This window comes from Gallus gallus, chromosome 7 (assembly GCF_016699485.2).
Source record: "Gallus gallus isolate bGalGal1 chromosome 7, bGalGal1.mat.broiler.GRCg7b, whole genome shotgun sequence".
NCBI lineage: Eukaryota > Metazoa > Chordata > Aves > Galliformes > Phasianidae > Gallus > Gallus gallus.
The window spans coordinates 28618233-28644137 of NC_052538.1; the positions used below are offsets into that span (position 1 = coordinate 28618233).

Consider the following 25905-nt stretch of genomic DNA (forward strand, 5'->3'; position numbering starts at 1 on the left):
TTGTATTATCCTGTGCTCCGTACAGGGAGCAACGTGGGAAATGAGTGTGAGAAACAAACATCAGTTTGAATTGACAGCAATGTGAGTTTGCGATGTCAAATAGGAAATGCATAACAGAGACACTGTAATGAATAAGTTTGCAGGCAGGATTTCCTGAACTTGATAAGAAGCTTGTTTTTTTTTTTTTGCCTTTTGAGGTGCAAAGTGGTTTAAGATGGAAACCTGTCAATAAGGTAATGAGCAATTCTGAAAAGTAAAGGGGTTGCACTGCAGAACAGTTATAAGGAATCAGGAAGCAGAATAATAGCAGTTCTGAGGATATAGGAGGATCTTATCCTGGGATATGAACAGTTGTCTTTAATAAAATCACTGAAGTTGGAAAAGACCACTAAAGATTGCCATGTCTGACCCCAACCTACCACTTTTAGGCCCACTGCCCGCACTCCTCAGTGCCACATCTCCATGGTTCTTGAACACCTCCTGGGACGCACACCACCATGCTGCGGGGCAGCCTCTGCCAATGATATTTCTTTGGCTTCAGTAGGCAGCAGTAAGTCTTCCTACCTGCGATGGGGATGTGTGTGGGTATGGGCAGGGCCTTGCACAGAATATTTTTAAGAGTCTGTAGGGTGAAAAAACACCAGGCTTTGTAGAAGTTCAAATCCAGCAGCAGTAATGTGCAGTAGAAATGGATGTGAGCCCAGTCTGAGAGGTGGTGAAAGCTGGAAGCAAGGTGTGGAAATTAGTACTTGCAACGTGCAAGCATATTTTGTGAAACAGCACATGATAGGAGTGGTGTGTCCTGATGTACCTGCTTCTGAATTCGTATGTTCCAATTCATACAGCTTCATGTTCAAGTAAATCAAATAACATACTTGTATATCTTCTAATTCACACCATTGCTTTGGCTGCTTGTTAGGAAGCAGAATAACTACTGAAGGAATGTTTCTCCAAAATATGAATGCATATAACACAATCCAAAGATGTTGAAAAATTATTACTTTTGGTGCACCAGAAACTGAATTAGGGTGCCTTACAGTATATCTTCTGTTTTGCCACTTGTTTTTGCTTCATCCCTTTATGATTCTTGTGCATTTCTAGTCATAATGCATGTATTTGACATGTATACACAAAATATGTCTTTACTACTTCCTAGGGCATACCAGGCTGGATCATGTGTTTGTTACCTAGGCTATGATTGTGCCTAGCTAGCTAGCCTAGTTAGCTAGGCTAACAAACAGATTTTTTTTGTAGTTACTCACATAGTGTCACTGTCCAAGATTCTGTAATGTGATTTCAAAAAAAAAGTTATTTCCTTCTATTTAGATGCATTCTTCTCTGTGGTTCTATTTAGTAGAGAGAAACCACACATTGTTTATATACCTAATATTTGCCTGCTTCTTTTCTGGCTTCTGTTATCTTATTTATCCTAATTGCTTCTATCTCTTATTAGTTTTAATTTTAACTTTCTAGCCTGCTGTTTTTTCTTCAGTATTCTGCTTCAGAATAAAAGATAGCCAAAATCAGATTTTTTTTTCACGTGTACCTTGCTCTGAAATATAGGTTAAAAAAAAAAAACCCTATACTTTCAAGACTGTTCATTTTTTTTAATGGAACTTTACATTTCCAGATTTTGTATTTCACTGAACATCAAAGAGACACTTTAATTAGTAGTCTACACAGGCATACAAGCAATTTGCTTTACTGTACACTGAAAACCTTTGTATTCATTTTGTTATAATTTTAGGAAGTAGATTATCAAGACAGTACTCTTATGAATATGTATTATCATGTATCTAAAATTGGTGCAATCCATCTGATGTGCACTGCAATGCTTGTGAGACTTCACCAGTCTCCAATATCTGCCATTAGACAGGGTTGCTGTTGTACTGTGTATCTCCTTGGTTTTAATGTCATTTATTTTTATATAATTCCTGTTTCCACAATTTAAAATAAGACCCTGTACTGATCACATTGTGGATCCTTGTGTGAAAATCAGGCTGTTTTCACAGAAGCGTTTGTGAAAAAGACAGCTTTGGAATTTTAAAGTATTGGTGCTGATAAATGATGAAAAAGAACGGTCTAGATATAGGAGATCTGTAGGAAAAACTGTACATACAAATTATGTGAATTGCTTGACTGCTGTTTTCATACCAGTGGTTCAGTATGGGGCCTCTTCAAACATAAGAACTGGGTTAAACTAAAGCCATGAGAGCAGCAGTGCAGGGATTGTCTGTTTACTGCTGGGAGTACTGTGACCAAAGCATGACCCCTCAGCATGGCAGAAGTAACCCTGAGCACCCTGTGCTTGGCAGTGGCAAGGAAACATAGTATGCAAGCTCTGAAATTATATTTTTTGTCTATATTTAGCAGGAGCTAATTTTGCATGCATAGGGTATATTAGTCACAGGATATTGACATGATATCAAAGACTTTTTTTGTCCTCTCCTTTGTTAAGCTGGGTCTTCTTGCTGTTCTTTACATGTTTATTTTTATGTCTACCTATGTGAAAGGCTTTTTTTATGCTTATTGTTATACCTTGCACTATGAAGCGTCTTTGTCAGCTGTCCTTGAAAGTATAACACCGCTTCAATTTGCTCAAATTTAATTCACAGGTTGTAATTAGAGTTTTCATAAGGCTTTTAAGAAGTGACACAGAATTTTAGGTATGCTTAGGGCCTAAGTTTGTATTATCTCTGTGGCTGCCTGAACCACCTGCCAACACAGTCATGGAATCCAGTTTTCTATCTTCTAAGATGGCCTGAAAACATCTTTCCGTATACGATGTAGGAGTTATTTCTTCTCCTTCCTCTTGAACTCTTCAGTTGTTTGAATAATTTGAAATAAATCCCTGTATAATAAGGTAATGAATCGCAAATGAGAATGGAAATCCTACTAACACTGTTACTAGATGAAGCTGAAAGCCTGAGTTTAATTGTAAAGATGAAGAGCAAGAGGATGCTAAAAATGTGGAGGAAGCGAATGTTCTTTATAAAGAACTTGAAATTTCTCATGTTCATTAGAAAGTGAAAGGTTCACACCTTCGTAATTTTTCTGATTTTGATTTATAACGAAGAATCATCTGTGTAACATTCACTTAGTAATCTGCAATCTTTCAGAAAGTGGTTTTCATGTCTTAGCAAAGAAATGCTTAATGTCAGTAAAGAGGAAGAATGCCCCAAGTATGTTGAGTGTATTCCCTTTCCTCATTCAGAAACCATCAATAATAGAAATGTCGATAGAAGAGCAGGAATATTTGTTATAAATCCAAAGCCTTCAAAGCTATCTTTACTACAGATTACTTTTACTCAAAGGGGAAAAAAAAAAAAGCTTTGGAAAAAATGATGCTAGGAGATGTAGATTTGTATGTTTTTTTTATGGTACAGGCCATATCAGCTGTTGTAGTTACTAGATAAATGTGGAATGATGGATGAGGGAAAGCAATCCATTTTTCCCCTATGTTTTCCTGATTTTTTTTTTTTCCTATGTTAATGTTATGTCACATGTAAAGAAAAGTATGGAAGGAAAGGACCTAAAATGGCTGAGTTTTAATGACCTCAGCTAGCTGGTATAACCAGAATAGAGAGATCTATTCTGGTTATTCAGATCTAGAAAGAAAATTAAATGTAATTTTACACAAGTGCTTTTGAGAAATACCTGAAGCCATGAACTTAGACCTACAGCTCTTTGTTTGATTTTAATTAATGCTTTGTAAAGAAAAATCCCATTAACAGTTGAAATGAAGAGGGGAGGGAAAGTAGTTAATGCTGACATTTCAATAAGTAATGAATTTTCAAATTGAAGAATAAAGAAGTTTTCAAAGCTGAAGCCTAGACTCAAAGTAATATTTAGAAAAAGGAAACACAATATTTTAAAAATTGGTTTAGAGTGGAGAAGAAATGAGTCATGCCAGCCATCCTTCATTTTTCCTTCTGCCAACAGAATGATCCCCCCCCACCCTATGAGCCCCTGCTATACTACATTCCCTGCATATATATATATATACAGATTTGCTGCTTCTGATGAGATGCAACCCTTCCACATGAATGAACTGAATAATACAAGCACAAATAGGAACTAACTGATGTTTGCCATAGCTCAGTGGTCCTTATTTGTGCGGAGTCCAACTTTTCCAAGTAAATTATAAATGGCACAGAATAATAACTTCAATGGTAATAAATAATGGAATGTACTGGGACATTGTACCAACTTTATTACATCACTAATGAGAAAAAACATTAAAATCATTAAAAATTTTCAAGACAATGAAGTCAGAGTTAAGTCCATGAGTTGCTGAACTGAAAGTACACAAGTGCTGTGTAACTTCCAGGTGAAAAATCATTTGCTGAAAGAAAACAAAGAAGCTTCACTTCTGAAGAAAGTGAGCCCTGAAGTGTACCTTCTTGGAGCTCCCCCCCAGGCATCCTTGGGATCATGTCTCCTATGCATTCCTGAAGGTCTAAGGCTATTCAGAAGGACACTGTCTGTGTGAGAATTGCATAGGACTGAAGGTGGGGTAGCTCAGGCTTGAGTGCTGGAGGTTACTACTGACAAAGTAATGTTCCATTTCAAATGTCACCTTGCACAGAACCTCCTGCCCTGGGGGAAATTGCCACGTAGCCCACCAGAGCCTACTCCAACCCAAGACCTGATATCAGGAACAGGGCTGAAAGGGAGAAGGTTGTTATCTTTCTAATGAACTCTTTGCATATCCTTTGATTACAAACCACTGGTTTGATGCTTTCCTCACAAAGAAAATTAAAAAGCATTCATGGCCTTTCTTAGCAGCTGACCAGTTCTGTCTCTGGATCCTACTTGAGTGCTGTTGAACTTGAGTGCTGTTGAACTTGGTTTTGCTATGGAGCTCAATGCTGACTTGAAAGAATTGTTTCCCTGAGGAAAATAGAAAAGCAGTGCCAGATGTAGCATTGACAAAAAAATCTTGTCTTGGCTCAGAGCTCATGTCCCACATTCTTCCCTGGGTTTGTTTCTGTGACATTATTCTAACTCAGTGTGAGCTTCAAACTTTCCTTCTTTAATTTTATTTTTGCCTAGTTGTACCAGGACTGTATTTATGAAGAGGCACTTCATTTAATAGCACAAGATTCCTTAATGTCCTTGTACCTTAAATGCCTTTTTATGCGAATCTACGAATGAGATATTACTGTTTCACTGATATTTGTTATTGAGATTGCTTTCTCTTTTTACTTGAAACTATTCTTGGGAAGCTATTTACTTTTCCTTCTCTGGTTTTGATTTGGATTGCTGCTTCTCTTGGCTCTCTCCTTCTCTTCATCTTTTATTATCATTAGCTGCTCTAGCCTCTCGATTCTTTTCCTGTTTTTTAGCCTATCACTTCACCGTATTCTTTCAGCTTATTGTTCGTGTTGAGTAACGTGTTTAGTCTTTACCTCTATGAAACAGAAAAATATAAGAGCATAAAAAAAAGCTCATGTATCCTGTTATTTTTTTTTCTTTTTAAATGTGGAAATCCTCAGCTCAACTAGCTCTATCTCTGACTAATTCTTCCTTATCAAAGTGCACTGGCAAGTAATACTTCAGATATGATAGTCCGCCTTTGGAGACCAAGAGCATGATGCAAGCCATGTTTCCATGTATTAGTACCAGTCCTCTTAATCCCTTGCTTATATTAACCTTTTAAGGAAAATTAATTTCACATGATTATGCTAATATTTTCTTAATGAATTAGAAAAGAAACCTGCACAGAGCATTAATGAATCATTTTAACCATCCCTGCTGAGAGATTTCAGGATCATTCTTTTCGTAAAAGTATATGAATATTAATATGCACCCTGGTAATTGGTACAAAGTTAATTACTGTAATTCTCCTATAGTTAAAAATCCTTAATATGCAGTAATAGCTAGTTATTAAGATAGGAATTTGAAGGTAAAATACTATTAATTGCTCCATATGAAATGAGGTAATGCATATGAAGGAAACAATTTTAATGGAATAACCAGATATTTTAATGAAATATACTTTGGCTATTAACTTTCATGCTCTGAAATTTGTCATTTCCCTGTGCTTCTGATACTTGCAGCGTTTTGTAATGTGTTTTACAGTTTAGTACTATAATATACTGAATATACTATTATAGGTAGTTGTTTATTATACGTTAATACCTGTTTTTCTTTTTCTATCTGATAGGATTTCTCAAGAAATGGCGACTTACATCACCATCTTTCTCCAGCTGACTGCACCACTGAACTCCTGGTCATCTTTGGCACAGCAGGAAGAGTCAAAGTCAGGTAAGTTTCCCCCAAGTTTTGTAAACTCAGTGATGTTTGAAATGAGTGCTCCTTGGGCAGTGATGCTGTTGTCAGGGTCCAGTTGTGCTTCTGTGCAGTAGTGGCTCTCAGGCACTCCTCAGCCTGGTCTGTGCTTGTTCTGTTCACAAATGAAGCCTGTTAGTGGGATGAGAGGAGGAGTGCTGAGGGACATGTGGGCTGGGGAAGGGAAAATGCAGTACTGCTACTATGGCAGCAGTTTGATACTGCAGGTTTATATCGCAGTGAGGAATGCAAATGTGAGAAACTGGATTTTCATGATTTCTGCTGGTATTAGGAGTTATCATTCATGATGTGAAGATATCCTTGTATGAAGAAACCTCATAGCATTGCTTTTTAAATCTAATTTGCTACCTTCATAGTCCCTGTACAATTTGTGAAAAATATTCATGACTAGCTTTTATTTTTATGGTCTCCCCGGACTGTCTGCAATCATATGCAAGAAATGCTTCCAGACATGTCAGTGCCTTTAAAAGCATTTATATGGATGGTAAAAATGATTTCTCATCTACTATGTGCCCTCTGAAATGCAGAGTTTATCAGTGGGCCTATTCTGAGTCAGGCCTAATTTGTTTCCCCTTTTTCGTTCCTATTCTAGCTCCTTCAGATAAATTTTCAAAAATAGTCTGGCATATGTTCAAGTCTGATCTAATGGATCAGGATCCTGCTGGTTCAGACTCTCTGTATAACTTAGAAGCAGAAGGAAAAAGCTGTATCATTATATTTTGAGAGTCATTGCATATTCCTTCAAAATACACTGTTAGTGGTGGTTGATATTGGAGGGATGCTGGTAAATGTGTTTGTACTGCTGTTTGTGCTCAGGTGTAAGCTTGTCCCATGGGACAGAGGAATAAGGCTGTTGCAAAGCAGATAGTGACTTGAACGGAGTTTAAATGCATTTAGGAAATGTATAAATGAATCAATTCCAGAAATCAATTGATTGACCTAACTAAAGTACCAAAAGTTGAACAGAACTAGGTTATATTCTATGTGACATAACTTGCATTTGCATGTGACTTAATCTAAGTATTGATTTTGGTATGATAAGTCTGTGTCTTTAAAGAAATCTGGATAAGATTAGGAGAAGAAAAAAATGTATCTTGATTTCACTGCACCTTGTGCTTCTTCATAAGTGTGAGGAGTGTGATATTTTCTATCCATGGGAGGAAGCAATTTAGTGTATAATCTACTCAAATGTACAATCTCCTAGTTTTGGCTTGAATAGCTGCTTGAGCTCTCAGTTTTAGTTGCTACTCTTACTTGAGTCTGAAGGCATTCTGTGGAAAGCTAAGCTTTTATGAACAGCTAATCATTGAGGATAACAACAGGAATTTTTGAAATATGAAATTTGTAATGCAGTGGTTTCTAGTTGAGTAATTTCTGTAACTCTGTTCATTCTATTGAATGGAAGAAATCAATGATAATGTTTTAGGATGTATGCTCTATAGGCACTAAATAGTATTGCATAAAAATTTGATGTTTGAATTTTTGCACTGGGAATTATATTGAAGTAAACAGAAAATGGTGTCTTTTTTCCTGGCAAGATGATTTCACAGAATTTTGAGTGCATTTTCCCACTGAAGCTAGGATTTCAGATGATGTAATTTCAAATGCAATGAGCAAGTGCTATATTGGGTGTTTAATTCATTGTGCATAGTAATGTTTAAATGAGTTCCCTTGGGATGCCCAACACTGTAGGACAATATGTAAGAGCTTACAGTTTTTTCATCAGCTACTGTTTGTGCTGATAAATTCTACATAGGCTATGTAACCACAGGAGAATATCTTTATTAAAACAAGCTGCTAGGTAAATAAGGCTTCCAGTTAAAGTAAAAAACGTGTTCATTATTAAACACACTGGGAAGGCTGAAGGATACAAACTTTGCAGCTGTCTGCATAGTTCTGATTTACTTTAACACCAGGAATTCCCTAGCATGAGCAAGTGAAACTGAACTATGCAGTTTGATAATAATGGAGTGGGTTTTACCAACTTAGACCCCAAATCTGAATTTTGCTTTTAAAACTAGTTTCTGAGATGGGTCATATGACTAAAACTTGGGAGTTTGTGCATTGTGTCCACACGGTATAGGAGTGTTGTCCAGTTGAACGATGCTAGTGAGTGGGGGAAGGATGAATATGGGAAGAGCATACTATTTATAGGGACTGCTTAGGTAGGAAAATACCATGTTCTCTTCCTCAACCTGGCACATCTGTGTGTATCTCAGATGTTGGTTGATTCATGCCTTTCTTGTGCATCATGAAACTGGGAGGATCTGTGTCCTTCTTTCCCATCTATTTAACCCTTGCTTTAGAAGTTCAAAATACTTTTTCTTCAGCTTAGTTTGCCTAGATACTGAAGCAGCACAAAACCTCTACTGTTGTCGATAGATATGCTTATTACAGTACAGTGTTAAAAACATTCTCTCTCCAGTTACTGAGGGTCAGAAAGGAAGAACTGTTATCTATTCCATTTCACCTCATATCTGTTACTTAGAGCATGCCATGTAGGGGTCAACTAGTTTTCTGAAGTGGTAGTCCTTCATTCTGGAGAAGATAATGTGTGCAAACAAGAATTCAATGTTTTTCAGGACTGTAGCTTTGAATAACTGACTGCCCCACCCCCGATCACTCATACCATTTAATATCTTAATATCAGTCCTTGAGCATAATTTTTAGTGACTTGCCTAGATTTTAGACTACAAGGCATACAAAGCATTTGCCAGGCATCTAAAACTAAGTCCCTTGATAGAACAAACATCTGCATATTGTAGGCTGGATGCTGAAGGAGAAGCTTGTTCTATTCTCCAGCCCTGTACTGTGTCAGTGCCTCTAGTCAGGAGGTTGCTGCTGAAAACAGTTATGAATTCATCCCAGACACTCCACTCTGTGGTAATCAATAAGCATGAAACAAGTAATGACATCTTTAACATACACTTTCACCTCTATTGCCCAAACTACACTTAAGTAGGCTATAAAACAGGCTTTTTAACATTTCAGTAGTGCTGTGAACCATCCCATATTGGCTTCACTAGACACTAATTACATGAAATTTTTTCTGATCACTTCATGATTTTTCTTTCTTTGTTTTGCAAATTCCTGCCATTGGTACAGTGCTAACAGAAGTTTTTGTCTTTGCTATCTTCCTTATTTAGCTGAGCTCAATTGTGACATCTTGGACTTCACTGTGCTTCATTTGTCGTCTTATTAGCTGTACTTTGTACTGTTGGCTTTAAAATTTCCCTTGTTGCTCCAGAAAATCCACAGTGCAGATTATCCTCTCTTCTGGTTGGTAATATTTCCTGGAGCTTTTTTCTTCATCTAAAAATTGGATTGGTATTGCATAGCCAAAAGTTCTAGCTTTTAATCTTAGAAATTACACATGAGGATAAAGCATATCTCCAGCATTTAGTTGCTGTCTTTTGCTAAGAAGAGATGTTGAGGAAAATAATTGCAAACGTGCTGTGCTGCTAATTCTTCTGCTAGTTGAACACCTCTCACTTACAGCTATGTGTTTTATTAATTACCTGAATCTTCAGTGACTTGCTTGGGTTATGTTCTGCAGGCTTTCTCCTGTCCACTGTTGCCAATTAGGGTTTGAAAAATGACTTCATCTTCCCACCTCAGTGCAACTACATGCTGTGTATAGAGAAAGTAAAAGCTTCTGGTCCAGTTTCTGCTCTTTCCAGGTCTGCTTTTGGTTTGTGCTCCCAGCAGCTGGCATTTCATGAAAGCCCCAGAATCAATTCAATTCTGGGCTTGGGCAGACAGAGGAAAAAAGAGAATACTGCTATTTCACAGTGTCCAATGTGGACCTGATTGTACTCCTTGCACAGTATTACAGCTCCTCTGGCAATACTAGCCCAGGTGTTTTATCTTGCAGGCTGATATAAACTGCCCCTAAGTGCTGCTCAAGTTCATTCAAGCTAGTAAATATACAGGGCTGTGTTCAAATATTAGCCTGTATTGTGTACACACAATTTAAAATGAATATTTATTTTCCCAGTGAGTGCACTCTGTCATGGGTCAGCAAACCTGTTTTCTCTTTATAGTTGTAATTTCAGTTACTGACTCCTTCTTATTAAAGATTAACAGAATTCTTGATGGCATAAGTTATTTTCATAAATAAGCAGTAATGGAGAGGGTACTGGAAATGCAAGATAAAGAACACAGTGCCTTTAAAACAGTGTAAGTTATGGGCAGTACTGAATAAATAGTGTGATGTTATAAAGGTTGAATTTAGAATATAAATATCATATCCTTTACGCACATAGCATACAAGTTCTTCTGAATGTTCTACTGGGTGTGCAGGAATATGCCAAGACTTCTGGAAAAGCTAATGGTGATCAATCTGTAGTCTGATTACATGTAGGCTTTGAGTGACTTGATTAAAGTAGTATATTCCAGTTCAAACTGAAAATGATCTTAATGAGCCATGTCATTAAGTTTTTTTTTTGGTTCGAGTTAGCTGTCCTCATCCAGAAGCAGTCTTCTGAGGCAAACCTGACCTGGCTCTGCTGAACTGGGTGCCTGGTGGTCACAACCGCCTGATACAAGCCTGCAGCATCCCTTTAATCATAAACCAGGAGGATAGAAAGGTGCAGAAATACCCTGGCCATGTCCTAATAAATCTTTACTTGCTCAAGAATGATGGCTAATCATTTCCATCAGCATCAAGATTTATTTTGCTGCATGCTGAGGTTAGGAATGAGATTTTTCATCACTTGCTGGATTTTTGGTGTACTGCAGTATACAGGTTAATGGAAAAGAAAAGGAAAAAGGTGTAGTGCTTGGTGTTGCAGAGCTTGGCTACTTTCTCTATGTCAAACTGACAAGGAAAGAAGCATATCAGCTTGTCCTGAATAGTTGAAACAGGGTTGTTCAGCTTTCTAGAAACCACTTTTTAATAAAATTTGTGAAGTGAGAATTTCGATAATTTTTTTCAGTAATGAGAAATTCTATAGAGAGATGTGGTTTTATTATAAAAATGAAGTTTTAATCTTCTCTTATTTCATAGACTTCAGATTTTCTGTTTCTTTCAAAGTAAAATATGTATTTTATTTTGGTTTATTGTGAAGTAGGATATTATTTTTGAGTGTAATGGTAATGAAAAGAAAAGGCAATGAAAAGAAAATTGTCTGAAACAGATCTGCTGTCCATACAGATTTACTGAAAATAGGTTTTGGGAAATGAAAGAATTCTTGGAGGGCGAAGGGAAAGCATAAAACAAAGCAAATACATGTATAAGACAGCTAATGAGGAGGGGGGGAAAAAAAACAACCTAAAGGTTAAATATGAAGGAACAAAAACCTGTAATATATGTAAGAGGAATTTTGCTCTCACAACCTGTCTCATTAAAGCTATCAAAGTGGAACTTCTAAAAGGAAGCCTACTCAAGTGTGTAATTGCTTGTAGGGAAAGCACCTAATCTGTAGCATACTGCATTTTGTCAGCATATTGTAGAAATACATAGTGCTGTAAACACACATTAATCCTGTAATTAAAATTGCATCAGGCATAATGTGCTTTCATTAGAACATTAGCTGGTTTTAGCAATGATTTCATAGAATGTTTGTGTTTTCTCAAGCTAGCTAACATGTCTTCAAGCCTTGTACAAAAAAGGAAAGAATCTTCAACCCTGTACCTAATTTAGAAGACTGTGGTATCTATTTGTTACAGTAATTAATATTAAATGTTTCCTCTGATTAGCCTGTTCCATATTTAAATCAAAACCTATCAAACTTTCAAATTTCTAGTGATCAAATAATTGATTACAGATTATGCAATTCACCTTTGAAATTTGCCTGATAAATATTGGCTGAATTTAGAGTTGTGAGCCTTATTAATTATCTAATAAAGCAACATCACCATCTTAAGTGTTGGAAGGGACCTCTACAGATAGACTCCAACCTAGCTGCTAAATCAGGTTTCTCTTCAGTGGGTTGCACAAGTAGGTGTCCAGATGAATCTTGAATATTTCAGAGAAGGAGATTGTACAACCTCTCTGGGCAACTTCTTACAGTGTTCCACCACTCTAACACTAAAATTCTTCCTTGCATTTATGTGGAACTTCTTGTTTTCCAGTTTGTGCCCATTGCCGCTTGTCATGTTGCTGCATGCCACTGAAAAGAGCCTGGCTCCCTCCACTTGATTCCTGCCATTTGGATCTTTATAAACAGTGATGAGATTCCCTCTCAGTATTAACTTTTTCACACATTAAGAGTCCCAGCTCTGAGTCCTTCCTCATAAGGGAGATTCTCCAAGCTCCCAGTCATCTTCGTAGCCCTCTGATTGACTCCCTCTAGAAGTTCAATGTCTTTCTTGAACTGGGGAGCCCAGAACTGGACACAGCACTCCAGATGTGACTTAAACATGGCAAAGTAGAGGGGGAAGATAACATCCTTTGACCATAAAGAAGGCCATGCTTGTTTTAATGCACCCCAGGATACCTTTGGCTACCATCTTGCTACAAGGGCACACTGCTGGCTCGTAGCCAACCAGATCCTTCTCTGCAGAGCTCCCCTCAAGCAGGTCAGCCCCTAACTGCTACTGCTGCATGTGGCAATTATTCCCCAGACATAAGATTCTGCACTTGCCCTTGATGAACCTGAACAGATTCCTCTTTGTCCAACTCTCTGGCCTGTCCAGGTCTTGCTGAGTGGCAGCACAGCCTTCTGGTGTGTCAGCTGCCTCTCTCAACTTCATGTCATCAGCAAATTTGCTGAGGGTACACTCAAACCCTTCATTCAGACCATTTAACAACATAGAAAACCAGTGCCAGTTCCTCGGGAACGCCACCAGCTAAAAGGCCTTTGACTAGACTCTGTGCTACTGATTTCTGAGCTCCACCAGTCAGCCAGTTCTCAATCCACCTTGCTATCTACTTATTGATCCCACTCTTCCTAAGTTTACTTCTGAGGATGCTATTGGAGACAGTGTCAGAAGCTTTGCTGAACTCAAGGTAGATAATGTTTGTAAGCAGGTGGTAAAGTTGAGAGGAAAATGAGTAGTATAAAAATTAAAAAATACTTATAGTATTTCTATATACTGATTTATTGGTGGCTCTTATAGAAAACATGGAGGTTTGTTCTTGGGTATAAGCACAACATACTTGAGGCTATGGCTTGCTTGCTGCCACTGCTTGTCTGCTGTCCTACCTAGGAGGCAGTCTGTTCTGCATTGGATTCAGTGTACAACCGTAATTTATTCAGTAGTTATGGGTCTTCTATTTCACTTCTTCCAAGAGAACTTCAGAATTTCATGTGAAAGTCCTCACTGTAAACTTTACTGTCTACAAAAACTTGGTTTGTAATTTTCTATTTGTGCTGTAAAGGCTCCTAGACAGCTCTGCAATTTCACGTAGGACTAATTCGGGACTAACATTTCAGCTGCAGTATTTGGAAAATAAACTTTAAGCAGTTTCCAGCTGAGAACACATAGGACTGAAATGTTCAGAAAGTATCACTAGACACTAGAATATAGAGCCAAAAAGGATGAAAAATAGAAGAGCTGGTCAGATGTTAGCAAGAGAGCAGAGAATGGGAAGTGGAGGGCTCCTAATTTCAGTTACTAGTTATACACAAAATTACAATTTTCCACTTGCTATCAAACTTTGTTTAATTATCATAGCAATACTGATTAATGAGTTACAAGATATGGATGTAACTGATGTAAATTGAAACCATCTATATCTGTTTTTTATAATATTGCCTATTGTGTTTGTGTAAATATTGTTTTCTGAAGAGGTGCTAAAGAGTGTGGAGTCAATGTGAACAATCATAAACAAGGACATCACAGTGTACAAAACAGCATCACATTTTAAAAAGTCAATAAAAAAAGGGACTTTGAAAGTGGGTTGTGACAGCTATTTTCTTCAAAGGGTACTTTGCTAATTTGTGTGCTGTCGGAATTGGAGTTCCTATTCTATTTTGTCACTAATACTGCGGTAACCTGTTAATGGCACAGTGGATTCACGGGGGACCCACAACCTTGAGCATGCCTTCATTGACAAATTGAGAATAAAAGACAGTGGTATTTTCTGTCTGCCTTTTCCAGGTCACTTGACAGCACTTAAAGAGTCAGAATGACTAATGAAATCCAAGTACTTCTGTAGTTTTGCAAGGGGCTTTACTTAGCACTTGACTGTTTTTCATCTGAAATAGTACGAGTTGCCTTTCTGAAGTGACAGTTTAATATAAAGCTGTAGAACACCTTGTTGGATCTGACTTCTGCCCTGCTTTACAGCACCCAAATACACTCACTGTAACGTACTTTGGCTGTTTTACTTCATCACTGGTTACTTTGTGTTTTAATTTATTTTTTTACTTTTATAAACACTATGTTATTATTAGATGCTAAAAGTTTTGAGGTTTTTTTTCCTAGTTATTTAGGAATTACATTAGGAATGCTGGCTCAATCTGTATGCTTAAATTCAGGATGCAAGTATTCCTGGGCAGGGACAGCCTCTGGGAACAGGGTCAGAAGCATGATGCTGTATGGTCCCACTGGTTGGATTCAGAGTCTCCTAGGGCTTTATGGGCACTCAGTCAAAAAATACTACTTGTTTAGTTGAGATGTCAACTTTTCTTAATGCTACTACTCAAAAGAAATTATATGCGGAGCAGTGTGAAATCATGAACTGAACCATAAATATGCTTTTCTGCCATTTTTTTGTCAGTGATTTTGAGATAGTGATATTGAGATAGTTGGCAGTTGGTGTAACTTCTGCAAATGAAATTGGGAATTATTTGATCAGGCCTAACAAAATTATGAAAGAGTGTTTGTTATTAGTAAACAGCTTCCAAACTGGTGAAAAGAACTAAAGAACTGATGACTACAGTCTTGTTTTCTACTTCCATCCTTCATGTCATCTCTCTCATAAACCTCTTTTGTAAGAACTCCAAGCAAGATATCTCTTCCTTTTGTGTTTGAGGACTACTTGACCTATTAGAGTCCTGGTACAGGGTCTTCTGTGCTACCATAATGGGAAGAATAATTGGATTTTGTTCGCACTCTGAGAAACAAATAGTGATGAGGATGGATATTCCTTCATGAAAGCACAACTGACTTTTCTTCTACTGAAAGTTCATTTTGAGCAATCTTTTGTTGTGAGCTTATAGTAAGTGCAAGTTTTGACTTTGCTCTTCCTACAGTCTTTGCTGTCATTAGCCTCGTCCATCCATTTGTTCTCTACTTTTGTGTCTGAATTGAAAGACTTTTCTTCTGATATCAGTCAGTTCATGACAAAAGAACCCAAACTTCTCCATTGGTTGTTTTTGCAGGAGTACTGTTTTAGCAGTGCTGATGGATACATCTTACTTTGTGTCCTCGAGACTAGGCTTAGAACTCATTCCTAGAAGTATAGCTTTCATGATGAGCTTTCTAAAAAGCAAACTTTTATACCAAGGCAAATAGTTATCTCAGGGAACTCTAGGAGGATTCCTTGTGTGACACTGCCAGAATGCCACAAGTCGAACTGGTAAGGAGTGGGGAGAACAGGCTAAGAAAAAGTAAAGGTGGCAGATACCTAAAAGTGTTTATAGATTTATGTAACTGTCACAGATTCAGAATAAATAATGGAAAGCATTTTTTTCACATAAAATTCATAATTAAACAGTTAAGCTTAGCATCACAAAGTGTTCTAAAAGTAAAAATTATAGTAATATTTAAGAGTCTGTAGAAATTCATGAGAGAAGTCCATTAACAGTTACTTTAAATGATGAGTCTTATTTACATTCCTAATCCAGAGAATCTATTAACTGGTTTGTTGGCAGAGGCTGCAAGAGAGAGGGATGCTGACTTCATCCCAGCTCTGTTGCTTATGCTCTCCACCTTTATAGTCCATGTCTATCACTTAATGCGTTAATTGCACGGAGTCAGATTTGCTGATGAACACAGTAAGTGCAATGCAAAGATGTGTTACACTTCTAATGGTATGTTGTGTGAGACTGGACTAAGGAAATAAATTATCCAGTTTAATTTCAGCAGCTAACGTATGTTTTTAATTCATCTTCCTCCAGCATTAAAAGCTCTTTGCTGTTAATAAACTTGAGAGTGAATGAGAAATAATTTTGTTCTATGACTAATAGGAAAATGGGTTTCTGTCCTTTGAAATGTATAGTGTTATGTATAAATGAAAATGAATTTTCAACATGGAAGCAGCTTTATCGATGTTTTAAAATGGAGATGAATAGAAACTGGAGAAACAGATGCACTATAAGTTTTAATAATTCATTTCACTGTCAGTGACCTCATAATTACTGTAAATTGTAATCTCCAAGTTACTCATTATAAGCAGTTAGTCGATGGTGTGATAAGCTAAAAGCCTAAGGCGATAAGGAAGGTGGCTAATTTCTGTAGTTGACTGATTTCTCACAAAAAAAGGTATAATTTATAAGCTCTGGAGCAGTCAGAATGGCAGCAACTTTGTAAGATCTGCCTGTAACCAGTGGCTCTTTCACTAATGGGAGAACTACAAATATGGACAGCAGAAAGGCCTTTTTCTAAACATTTTTTTCAAAACAATATATGTATATTTTAAATTGAAATAGATATCTATTAATATATACAGGTCTGGACTTGTATCCCAAGCATGCAATGTGACAAGTCTTGGTGAAGTAATTGTAGTTCAGGGACAGATTGATTGTTCTATCACCTTTTTCCATTGTTCTCCAAGCCTACCCAGGTAGCAGATGTAGATAGGATTAATACTGGTTGGCTTTCTTGGATGCTTAAAAGATTTCTGCAGGCTCCCAGTGTAGCCCAAGATTTCTCATTTAACAGTCTAGGTGTAATCAAATTTAGTTTCATATGTAGAAGCTACTGGTTCCTATCTGAATTTTGTCTAAAGACTAGTCATTGTAAGAAGATTATACGAATACTTGCATTTAGTTTGTCCTTAGCTTGAAATGGTTTACTAACCAGAACACTATTTACCAACATGCCAAATTGCCTTCTACTTGTATTGAATGGGACAAAAAAAGTGAACTGGAAGTACAGGGTAATAACTGTAAAGAAACATAATTTCACTGGCTTGAACAGATGTGGTCAATTAATAATTTCTTCATATGGAAAGGGATTCTTCTGCTTGGCATCTGTTAATGCCCAATTTAAGTTGCTTAATTTCTCAGTTGTCTTTAAGCATAAGAAATGCATGAATTATGACTAAAAGAGAATAATATTTATGGATAAGATGGTGTGTGATAACCTACAGTAGGAAACTTTGAGAAGTGATGCTTAACTAGACCTACTTTTGACTGGGTATTAGTCCATAACTTGCATTTAATCAGACAGGTGAAAACTGTCATTTGATTTACCTTTTCTTTCCCCAGAGAAAAATGGCTTTTTCATCAAAATTGAGAGATTGGCAGAACTTTGATTGCAACAGGGTTGTTTGTTGGAAAAAACAATTTTTTCTATTAAGCATTAGGTCAAGAGTAATAATTTCAGATGTGCCTAAGTGGATTAAAGAACTGAATTTCTGAAGCTAACAGGCATTTTAAAAGATTCAAAAAAAACAGTCTATGGCACCCAAGTAATTTTTCTTTTCAAAAAACCAGTGACAGGCTTATTTTTGTATTAAAGAAAAGCGTCAAGAAGTATTTAACCTAATCTTATATTTGTTGCGTGTCACAAAATGTAATTTTTTAAAGATAGTCATTAACATGAATGACTTTCACATTTTTCCTAAGGTCAGACTGAAATGTTAATTCTGGTTAAGAATGCGATGAATCTGTTGAGCAGATACATGAGTAAGAATTCGGTATCCTAAATTGTATAGTGCTTACAGGAATATGGGAGATTAGGTGTACTTTTCTCTTGTGTCCAGAAGTTGTAGTGTGTAGGAAATTAGAACTGGATTTGTGCTATCACACAACCTGGGCTTGGCCTTCTTCAGTAGGTAATTTTGCAGTAGAACACTGAGGTGTATCTGTGTCACCCGCTTAGAGTATGCAGCTTGCAGTAGCTGCCTGCTCAAATCTCCATTCATTTTCAGTGTAGTCTTTGAGTCTAAAACATTGATAAACCATCTCTGCTGCTGAATTAAGTCCAAAAGAGTAAATAGGGGAATGAATGTAAGCAATAAATTTCCCAGACGTTCACACAATGTGTGCTCCTGTTAACATCACGATGATAAGGAACCTTAAACATCTGATATGATTGTTGTTTTCAGATGATATAAATGATAAAAATTGTAGGTAGACTAGCATTATAGATGATGAAAAGATACACACAAAGAACTCATCTGTAACCACAGACAGCTTAGTCACTTGTGTAGTAGTGATTAAATCACCCTATCTAGTGTTATCTGCCTCTAAGTGTGCAGTTGGTGATTATATTCTCATGAGTAAAGCAGTTGTTGTTCTTCTGACCTTTGTGGTCAAAGAACCACCATTTCTAAATGGCTCCCATCCAATGTGTCTACCTGAAGAATTTGCCCTCTCTGGCAACGGTGAAGAAAGGTTAAGAAAAAAGCCATTTTCCCTTCTGCTCCTCATTAACATTTCTGTAGACCATCTGGTGAAAGGTAAACTTTTGTGAACTGTAATGACTTACAAAAGAGGTACTTTCCTGACAATCAGTTTCTGAACTAGTGTCAGGACCGGATTAGTTGTCTCTACAAAAACAGGAAAAGCACTTCGAGCCCTTACAAGAAAAGGGTGCCTGCCAGATGCTGAGCACAGAGGGACCTTCTGCATTGCAGTAGGAGTGCAATGTTAGAGCATAGTTCAAAGCAGCCGGCTCAGTTACAGCAAGCAGTGGGCACTGCAGTGAGGACCTGGGGAAAGTTTGCAGGATTTGAGGTGTGTAATGTGCAAGCATCTATTCTTAATTAACTCGGTAAACACGTTGCTGTTACTACCAAGGGTGGGTGTTTTAAAGCTACTTGTACTAGTTGCAGTTGTATTTTTGTTTCCAGGGTTAGATGTATGCATAGGCAGCAGCTCCAATGTCTCACAAGAAAACATACGGTAGAAACAGAAGCAGCACCATTTTCTGGAGCTGGAAAAATTTATCTGGCTAGTTTGCAGCAGTTGGTGAAATTCCACATGCAGTCCTCATGGGTGCATGCCCTGGGTTGGCTTCAGACACAGTCACTTCTAGTGACTGCTTGCTACCATATGTTCAGGGGGAAGGATCCTGGTGTCAACAAATAGCCCAGAGGGTGTTGTGTGCCTCTGAAATCCTTACAGCTGTTGGTTTGTGTAGAGATTAAGCTATCACCTTGTCTGCTGAGCTCCATAATCTGCTGCTGCCTGTGAGCAAAGCTGATGTCTTCTCTTAGAGAGCTTAGCGGTGCCTGAGACACCATAACGATCTTCTGAAGCTGAAATATAGAAAAGGATGTGAGAAAAATGGGGCTTGGATAGAGCCAGAGCATTGATCTAAATCTTGACAGGAAGCAGAAGGGACTCCAGTTTGTGCTATACTTAACACCCTTTTCACAACATCTGTGGTTCAGTAGAGTGACTTGGGAATTTTTACTACCTCACCTGCCTTGTCCCTTGTCTAAAGTCACCCTCTCCCCTTCTATGGAGATTTCTCATTAAAATCTGGCAATGGGAAGGATCTGCAGCCTCCAGAAAAGCCTCTTAGCATGAAATACGTCTTGGTGAGGATGAGTTCCCTAATAAGGCATCTCAGAAACCAGATTTTTCTGTTGCAGCTATTTTCCTGTGTATAGAGGCACTGGTGGAATGTAGATGTACTCAGAGTAAAGAAAGAAATGAGGTGTTGGAGGGATTACTGCTGAGAGCACCTGTCATCACAGCCACAGTGATAACAAGGTGTGTGAAGCCATTTTACTCCTTGCTCCCAACAATCTCATCTCCCTGGCCCATGGTGCTGTGATTTCCAGGGCTGCCTGAGGCTGCCCCTGACTTCTACAATGCCTGCCCAGGCAGGCTGCTGTTTCTCTCCAATATTATGACAGTCAGCAATGTCAGCATGGCTATCTTTGGTTCACGTAAATCATATTTTGTGAGGGAAGGTGGGGAACTGTATCCATTAACCACAGAAGCGGTTGTACTGAAAATCTAACGAGAAGCAGGATACACTTCTTGTCTGGTCATAAGTTGTACATTTATTTGGACATCCCAAAGCACAACTATAACGTAGACGCTATATAGCAAGTACTGATCCGAGACGCTTCTCTATTGTATAATGTTATAGAAATAACCTGTATTTTTGGTATCTTATTTGCAATGAAATAATGAATAAGGAACTCTAAAATGTGCTGATAAAATCTTTGCCTACTGCCTGGCTGTGGGTTTTGTCGTTTTTATGCTGTGTCAGCGTTTTCCTAACTAATGAGAGGTGTTTTACACCGTTTTAGCAAAGTGGAACATTGGAATTATATGACTGAAAATCTATATTAACATTTTTCATTTCTATTATTACTTTTTCATAATTAAGCAATAAATGTAAGCCCTGCTGATCTGTATGATTATGACAAGCTTTTTTGCATACTGCAAAGAGTGAGAAAGTAGATAGAAAATGATTCTAGCTAGCCTTAGAAAAATAGAAGATTAAATTTTCACAAGCAAATTTCATTGTTGTGCCAGCTTACCTTGAACTTGTTCAGAGCCTTTCCTTGTACTTGGATAGAAATCAGTGTCACACTGCTGTGTGGTTTATTTAAGAGTGTGTATAGGCTGCACGTTTTTCCAGAGTTTAATTTGAAAAAATACTGATGCTACGCCAAAGGAGCAGACCTTTAACAGCGATGCTGAAATGTCAGGCAGCAATTGGAGATCCTCAGTCCCAACCTTTAATTTAGCATGACTCTGCTTGCTGTGTTCAGATTTGAGATAACAGCTTGAGATCATAGTTTCATTACAGTCCCTTGTCGCTTTATTTTTACTGTTTCTTTGAAAGGTCGAAGCTTCACACAGCATGTTGTCCCATATTAAAAGAAATACGTTGTATTTGCATTTCAAGGACAACTTGTTTTTCATGTATATTTTTAGATTATGTACTGTACTTTCTTGGGCTTGGACTGTGCTGATGTAGCTGAGCTCAAGCACAAGTTATTGCTCTAGTTCATCCACATTGATTTGTAGAAAATTTGAATAGAGTTTCTATGGAGAAGTATTTTCATGCTTTGATAACTTCAGGAGAGCACTGGTGAAGGGGTGAATTGAGGCAGCGTACCCACATAATGTATGTGGGGAGGAAGCAGGTGGAATGGAAGCAGGTAGAATTCTTGTAAAAGCATCTTGAAGGACCCAGGAGGAAGACAGGTGAACAGAACTACCTTTAGCCCATCCCTGTGTGTTTGCAGAAAGTTCCATGCAGAGCTTGGTCCTTTGGTCTGATACCATATACCTGGAAGGGAAGAGGTTTTTATGCATGTTGGAATAGTAAATAACTCCTGCATTTAAGACTTATACTGTGTGAGCACTGTACCTTAGGACTGACTTAGACCCAGCAGAATGGGACTTTACCCTTTGTAGTTGACTCCCAAAGTGATCCTCTTAATTTTCCTTCTGAGCTGCTCCGGGAACTTAGATTTGATTGGCTGGCTTTTAACGAAGGGAATCATGATCAGCTGTCATGCACCCTTCTTATCTCCTGGCCATTCTGTTCTTTTACTCTGAAGCCCTCAGGTAGGAAAAGAGTAGTCTACAAACTGCAGTCTTCGAGGTTTTCATGTCACAGAGAACTGTGCCTTGACATGGGAGCCATCTCTATGCCATGCTGAATAAGTGTGCATGTGCAGATGTCTGGAGAGCAGGCTGTGTTATATTACAGAAAGGCAAGGGCAGCTGGTGTGGGTTAGACTAGCTAAGAGCTGGCTATGAGATTGCTTTTAAGTATGAGTGGATGTGAATGTTTTAATGCTAGTGAAGGCTACATGTATTTTTCCTACTGCTTCCTAGCCTTTCTCTTCAGCTCATTTATTTAATACTCTACTATATACTTTCTATTTTCTTTTTTCTTTTTTAATATACTACTTCATTTTTTTGGGGGTCTGCAGTCTTTATAAATAAGGAGCTTGTTATAATGATCCTGTTTATACAGCTACTTTGAAAACAAACCGGAGCAGCCCGTCTGCAGGTACTGTGCTTAGAAATGTACTCACAGTATTCTTTCCCTGCTTTGAATGTAACAAGCATAAAATGGCTTCCTTATGAATGTTTTCTCCCACTCCTGCGGCATGAAATATTTGTGAAGTGCCATGGGGTATTTATTGCTTCTCCATCTCGCTCAGTTCTGAATTCACCTGATCATAGAAACTCTGCACCTCTTGCTGCTGTTTCAGCATGAAGTCAGGCTTGTTTAGAGAAAAATAAGGTCAGAAAAAATGTAAATTGAATGTTTTATTCCTGTGGGAATTTGTCTGTTTGTCAACACATACATAGACATGGCTGCTGTATAGCCACTGTAGTGCAGGTCCTGCCCTTAGGTAACTTCTCTTTGGAAACTTGATGAATTTCATCCTTTCTTCCCACCTCATAAATATCCCTTCAGTGTAGCCTCTCGAGGCTGCCAATGCCTCATTTCAGGTTCTCAGCAGCATACATACATACATCAGGGAGGATGATTTAACCCACCTAACTAAAGATTATCTAGGCTATGGATGAAGGGGAAAAAAAATAAGTAATGAAAAAAATTTGGCAGTACTGCTATCTTCACAGGAGGGAGATAAATCACGACATAGACCATTTTTCTCCATTAAGTAGGAAGGAAATGCTTAAGTGCAGCCTTCTGCACTGCTGGTACATGAACTGGGTGAGGTACCTCTCACCTCTTCACATAACAGCTGGGCGCTGCACTCAGTCCTGACAGCAGATCTGATCCAGTGTTGTTAAATAAATCCCAGATTTGTAAGTACAGGATGCCCAGCTATGATTTCTAAGTTTCCCCAGTTTTATCACCTTGTCTTCCTTTTTTAAAGCATTTACAGTTAGAAGCTGCTGCATTATCATGCAGATATTCCTCAAACACCAGAGAAAGAAGGCAGGCAGGCATGAAGTAGACTTGAATCATTTGGGAAGAACCAGTATGTTTTAATTATCTTAGTTGTTAGTGGTTAATTTACTTGCACTGATGTATTTGCTGAGTCTTCTGTGTTTGAGCTGTTAAAGTAACACAGTATGGACAGGCAGTGAAACCTCTTCTGTAGCAATGAACACTGAGCCATAATTACACTTCAGATCACAGGTTTTCGTGTAAATTTCTTACCTAATGATCAGATAAAGATGGTTCCATACAAAAAATTTACCAGGATTTTTGTCAGGAAGCTCTCTCCCATCATAAGAGCTCTTATATGGTGTTAGACATCTGTAGAGCTTTTCAATAGCCCAAAAGAATTCATTATAAGAGTAGGAACTGTAGGCCTGTGCAGGTTTATTTAGACCCTGGATCCAAATGTTGGCCAAGTTGAGGGGCCTGGAGCTGTGCATAAACTCAAAAACTCTTCCATTTCCACTTACTATTTAATACTTGTAACCTCTATCTTTTGGGACTGCAGTGTGGTGCACCATCACCACAGCAGCTCTTTGAGTGTGCAGCCTTTCACACAGGAAGTGATTCATCTAGCAAAATTACGTTACTTTGAAACTAGTTCCGTGCTTTGCATTTAATATGCTTTTTTTTTGCTCTGCAATTAGCTTTTAGTAATGCAACATAATCTATTTGTAATGTTTCTTGAGAATCGTAGTAGACATGATTTGAAATGAGACTAAATCTCTTGAACTTTTCCTTACATAAATTTGAAATGCCAACAGGGCACCAACTGCTGTGAAAATTAATGAATGAGCTACACCAGCCTGTCTTTCATTTCATCTGAATGACTTCACACTTACAGAGCATATGTGACAAACAAAGTCTTTTCCAACCATGCAGATGATGCTGAAGTGAGAGTTTTGCTGCCCATGGGCGGATTGTTCCTCTGAAAGGATGTTATGGAATACAGCTCACAGTGTGACAGCTACCCTCAGGATGGTGTTTTTTTCTTTTTCCCAAATACTGAGCAAATTTTTTGTAAAGCATCTGAAATAGTATAGTAAAACTGCATCCAGCTTCTACAGGATTTTTCTATACCAACCCTTCATTTTGAAAATTTCCAACACAACATTGTCAACTTTCCTAAGAGTGAGGGTTCATTTCTTAGACATGAGCTGCAAAAATGCTGTCTGCTTCTGTGGATCTGCGTGGAATGAACATTTACCTTAGATAACAATCTTTTTCAAATCCATAGATCAGGTTTTACCATTGTTCTGTAGAGCAGGGGAGATGGTCTATCAAGTGAAAGTAGATCTCACGAGTAACAAAATGCATTTCCAGAGAGAATAAGATAAAACTTCGTGACAACTTAGAAATGCTCACCAGCAAAAAATTCCAAACATACAAATAGTTTTCTCAGGTAGTGCCAATTGCTTTGTCTTTCTAAGCCCAACTGTAGAACTCAGACTATTTGTAAGCTGCTACAAAACATGCTATGCTGTGCCATTGTTCTGTGATAAATTTCACTGGGGAATTCAGGAATTTGGAGTGTCTTTTCTTTCAAACATTATGGCATATTTTTGATTGTGCCCCTGCTCATAAAGTTGAAATGTCTTTCTATCTGAGCTATTTAAGTGGGATCCTTATTACCCTGTGGCAGCCTTGGCGCCATAAGCATGCTGAGCTCAGTGCTTGTTGGGCACAGTGTGTTGGCTCGGGTGAGAAGCTCATGTATTTGGTTTCAGCTCAAAGGAGTAAATGTACTCTTTTGTTCCACTGTTGAATCTCTAATAACAGATGAAAATGAAATCAAATGTTGCGATGCCTAAAACTGTGACATGACATTCATTCCTAGAAAAAGGATCAAATAAACGATTTTAGGTAGACCCAAACCAATAAATTTTTATACTTCACAATGCATTCAAAAAATGAAAAGACTTTTTGGGTTTGGATTTGGAATGATGCCAGTGCTTTGCTGTAAAAATTGAGTAAACTCTGAAATAAACTAAAAGTACAGAGCAGGTGTATTCTGGCTATAGCAATACAGAGGACTTGCAAATTTTTTCTGATGTAGACTTGATATTTAATGAGCACAGCAGCAACTTCATGTGAATGGATATGAGTAGTGAACTTGGTTTAGTGGAAACAAAATAATAGAATGTTCGGATGCATCTTTTTTAAAAAGTAACATGAAGTGTCTCGTAAGCAGCAGGCCTGTGACAGTGTGGGACTGTGATGAGCCTGGCTGGACACAGAGCCCAGCAGCTTTGGTCAAGCCAGGGCAGTTATTTTCACTCTGCATCTTGCAGGGCAGTCATTGCTCTGAGTGTGCCGTGCTCCTTTCAAGGACAGACAAGGTTGTCTTTTGTGTCATTTTTCATCACTTTTCCAGTTAAGTGATGTCCTCAATCTCTGCTTGTTGTCAGACACCAAAGCAGTCTCAGACATAATTTATGGGCATGATTTATACATCAAAACACCTGCCAAACTGGATGCTTAGAAAGTAAATTTCAGTAGTCTGGGGAGACATAAATGGCATGCATTACAGTGTGATTTTGGGATTGTTTGTTCACAGAGATTTTAAACTGGCATATGATTGTGCCTCCTGGAAGCACAACTGTGTATGTAATTGCATGGTGCAGTGTTTGT

At 38.0% G+C, this 25905-nt stretch overlaps 1 long non-coding RNA gene across 1 annotated transcript in view; it reads left to right on the forward strand.

Moving 5' to 3' along the window:
* Window positions 1-25905, forward strand: part of LOC112532813 — a 221769-nt gene that overhangs the window by 30087 nt on the left and 165777 nt on the right. The window contains exon 2 of the long non-coding RNA XR_005861366.2: window positions 6170-6270. This is a non-coding gene — a long non-coding RNA (uncharacterized LOC112532813). The remainder of the gene's footprint in view (window positions 1-6169; window positions 6271-25905) is intronic.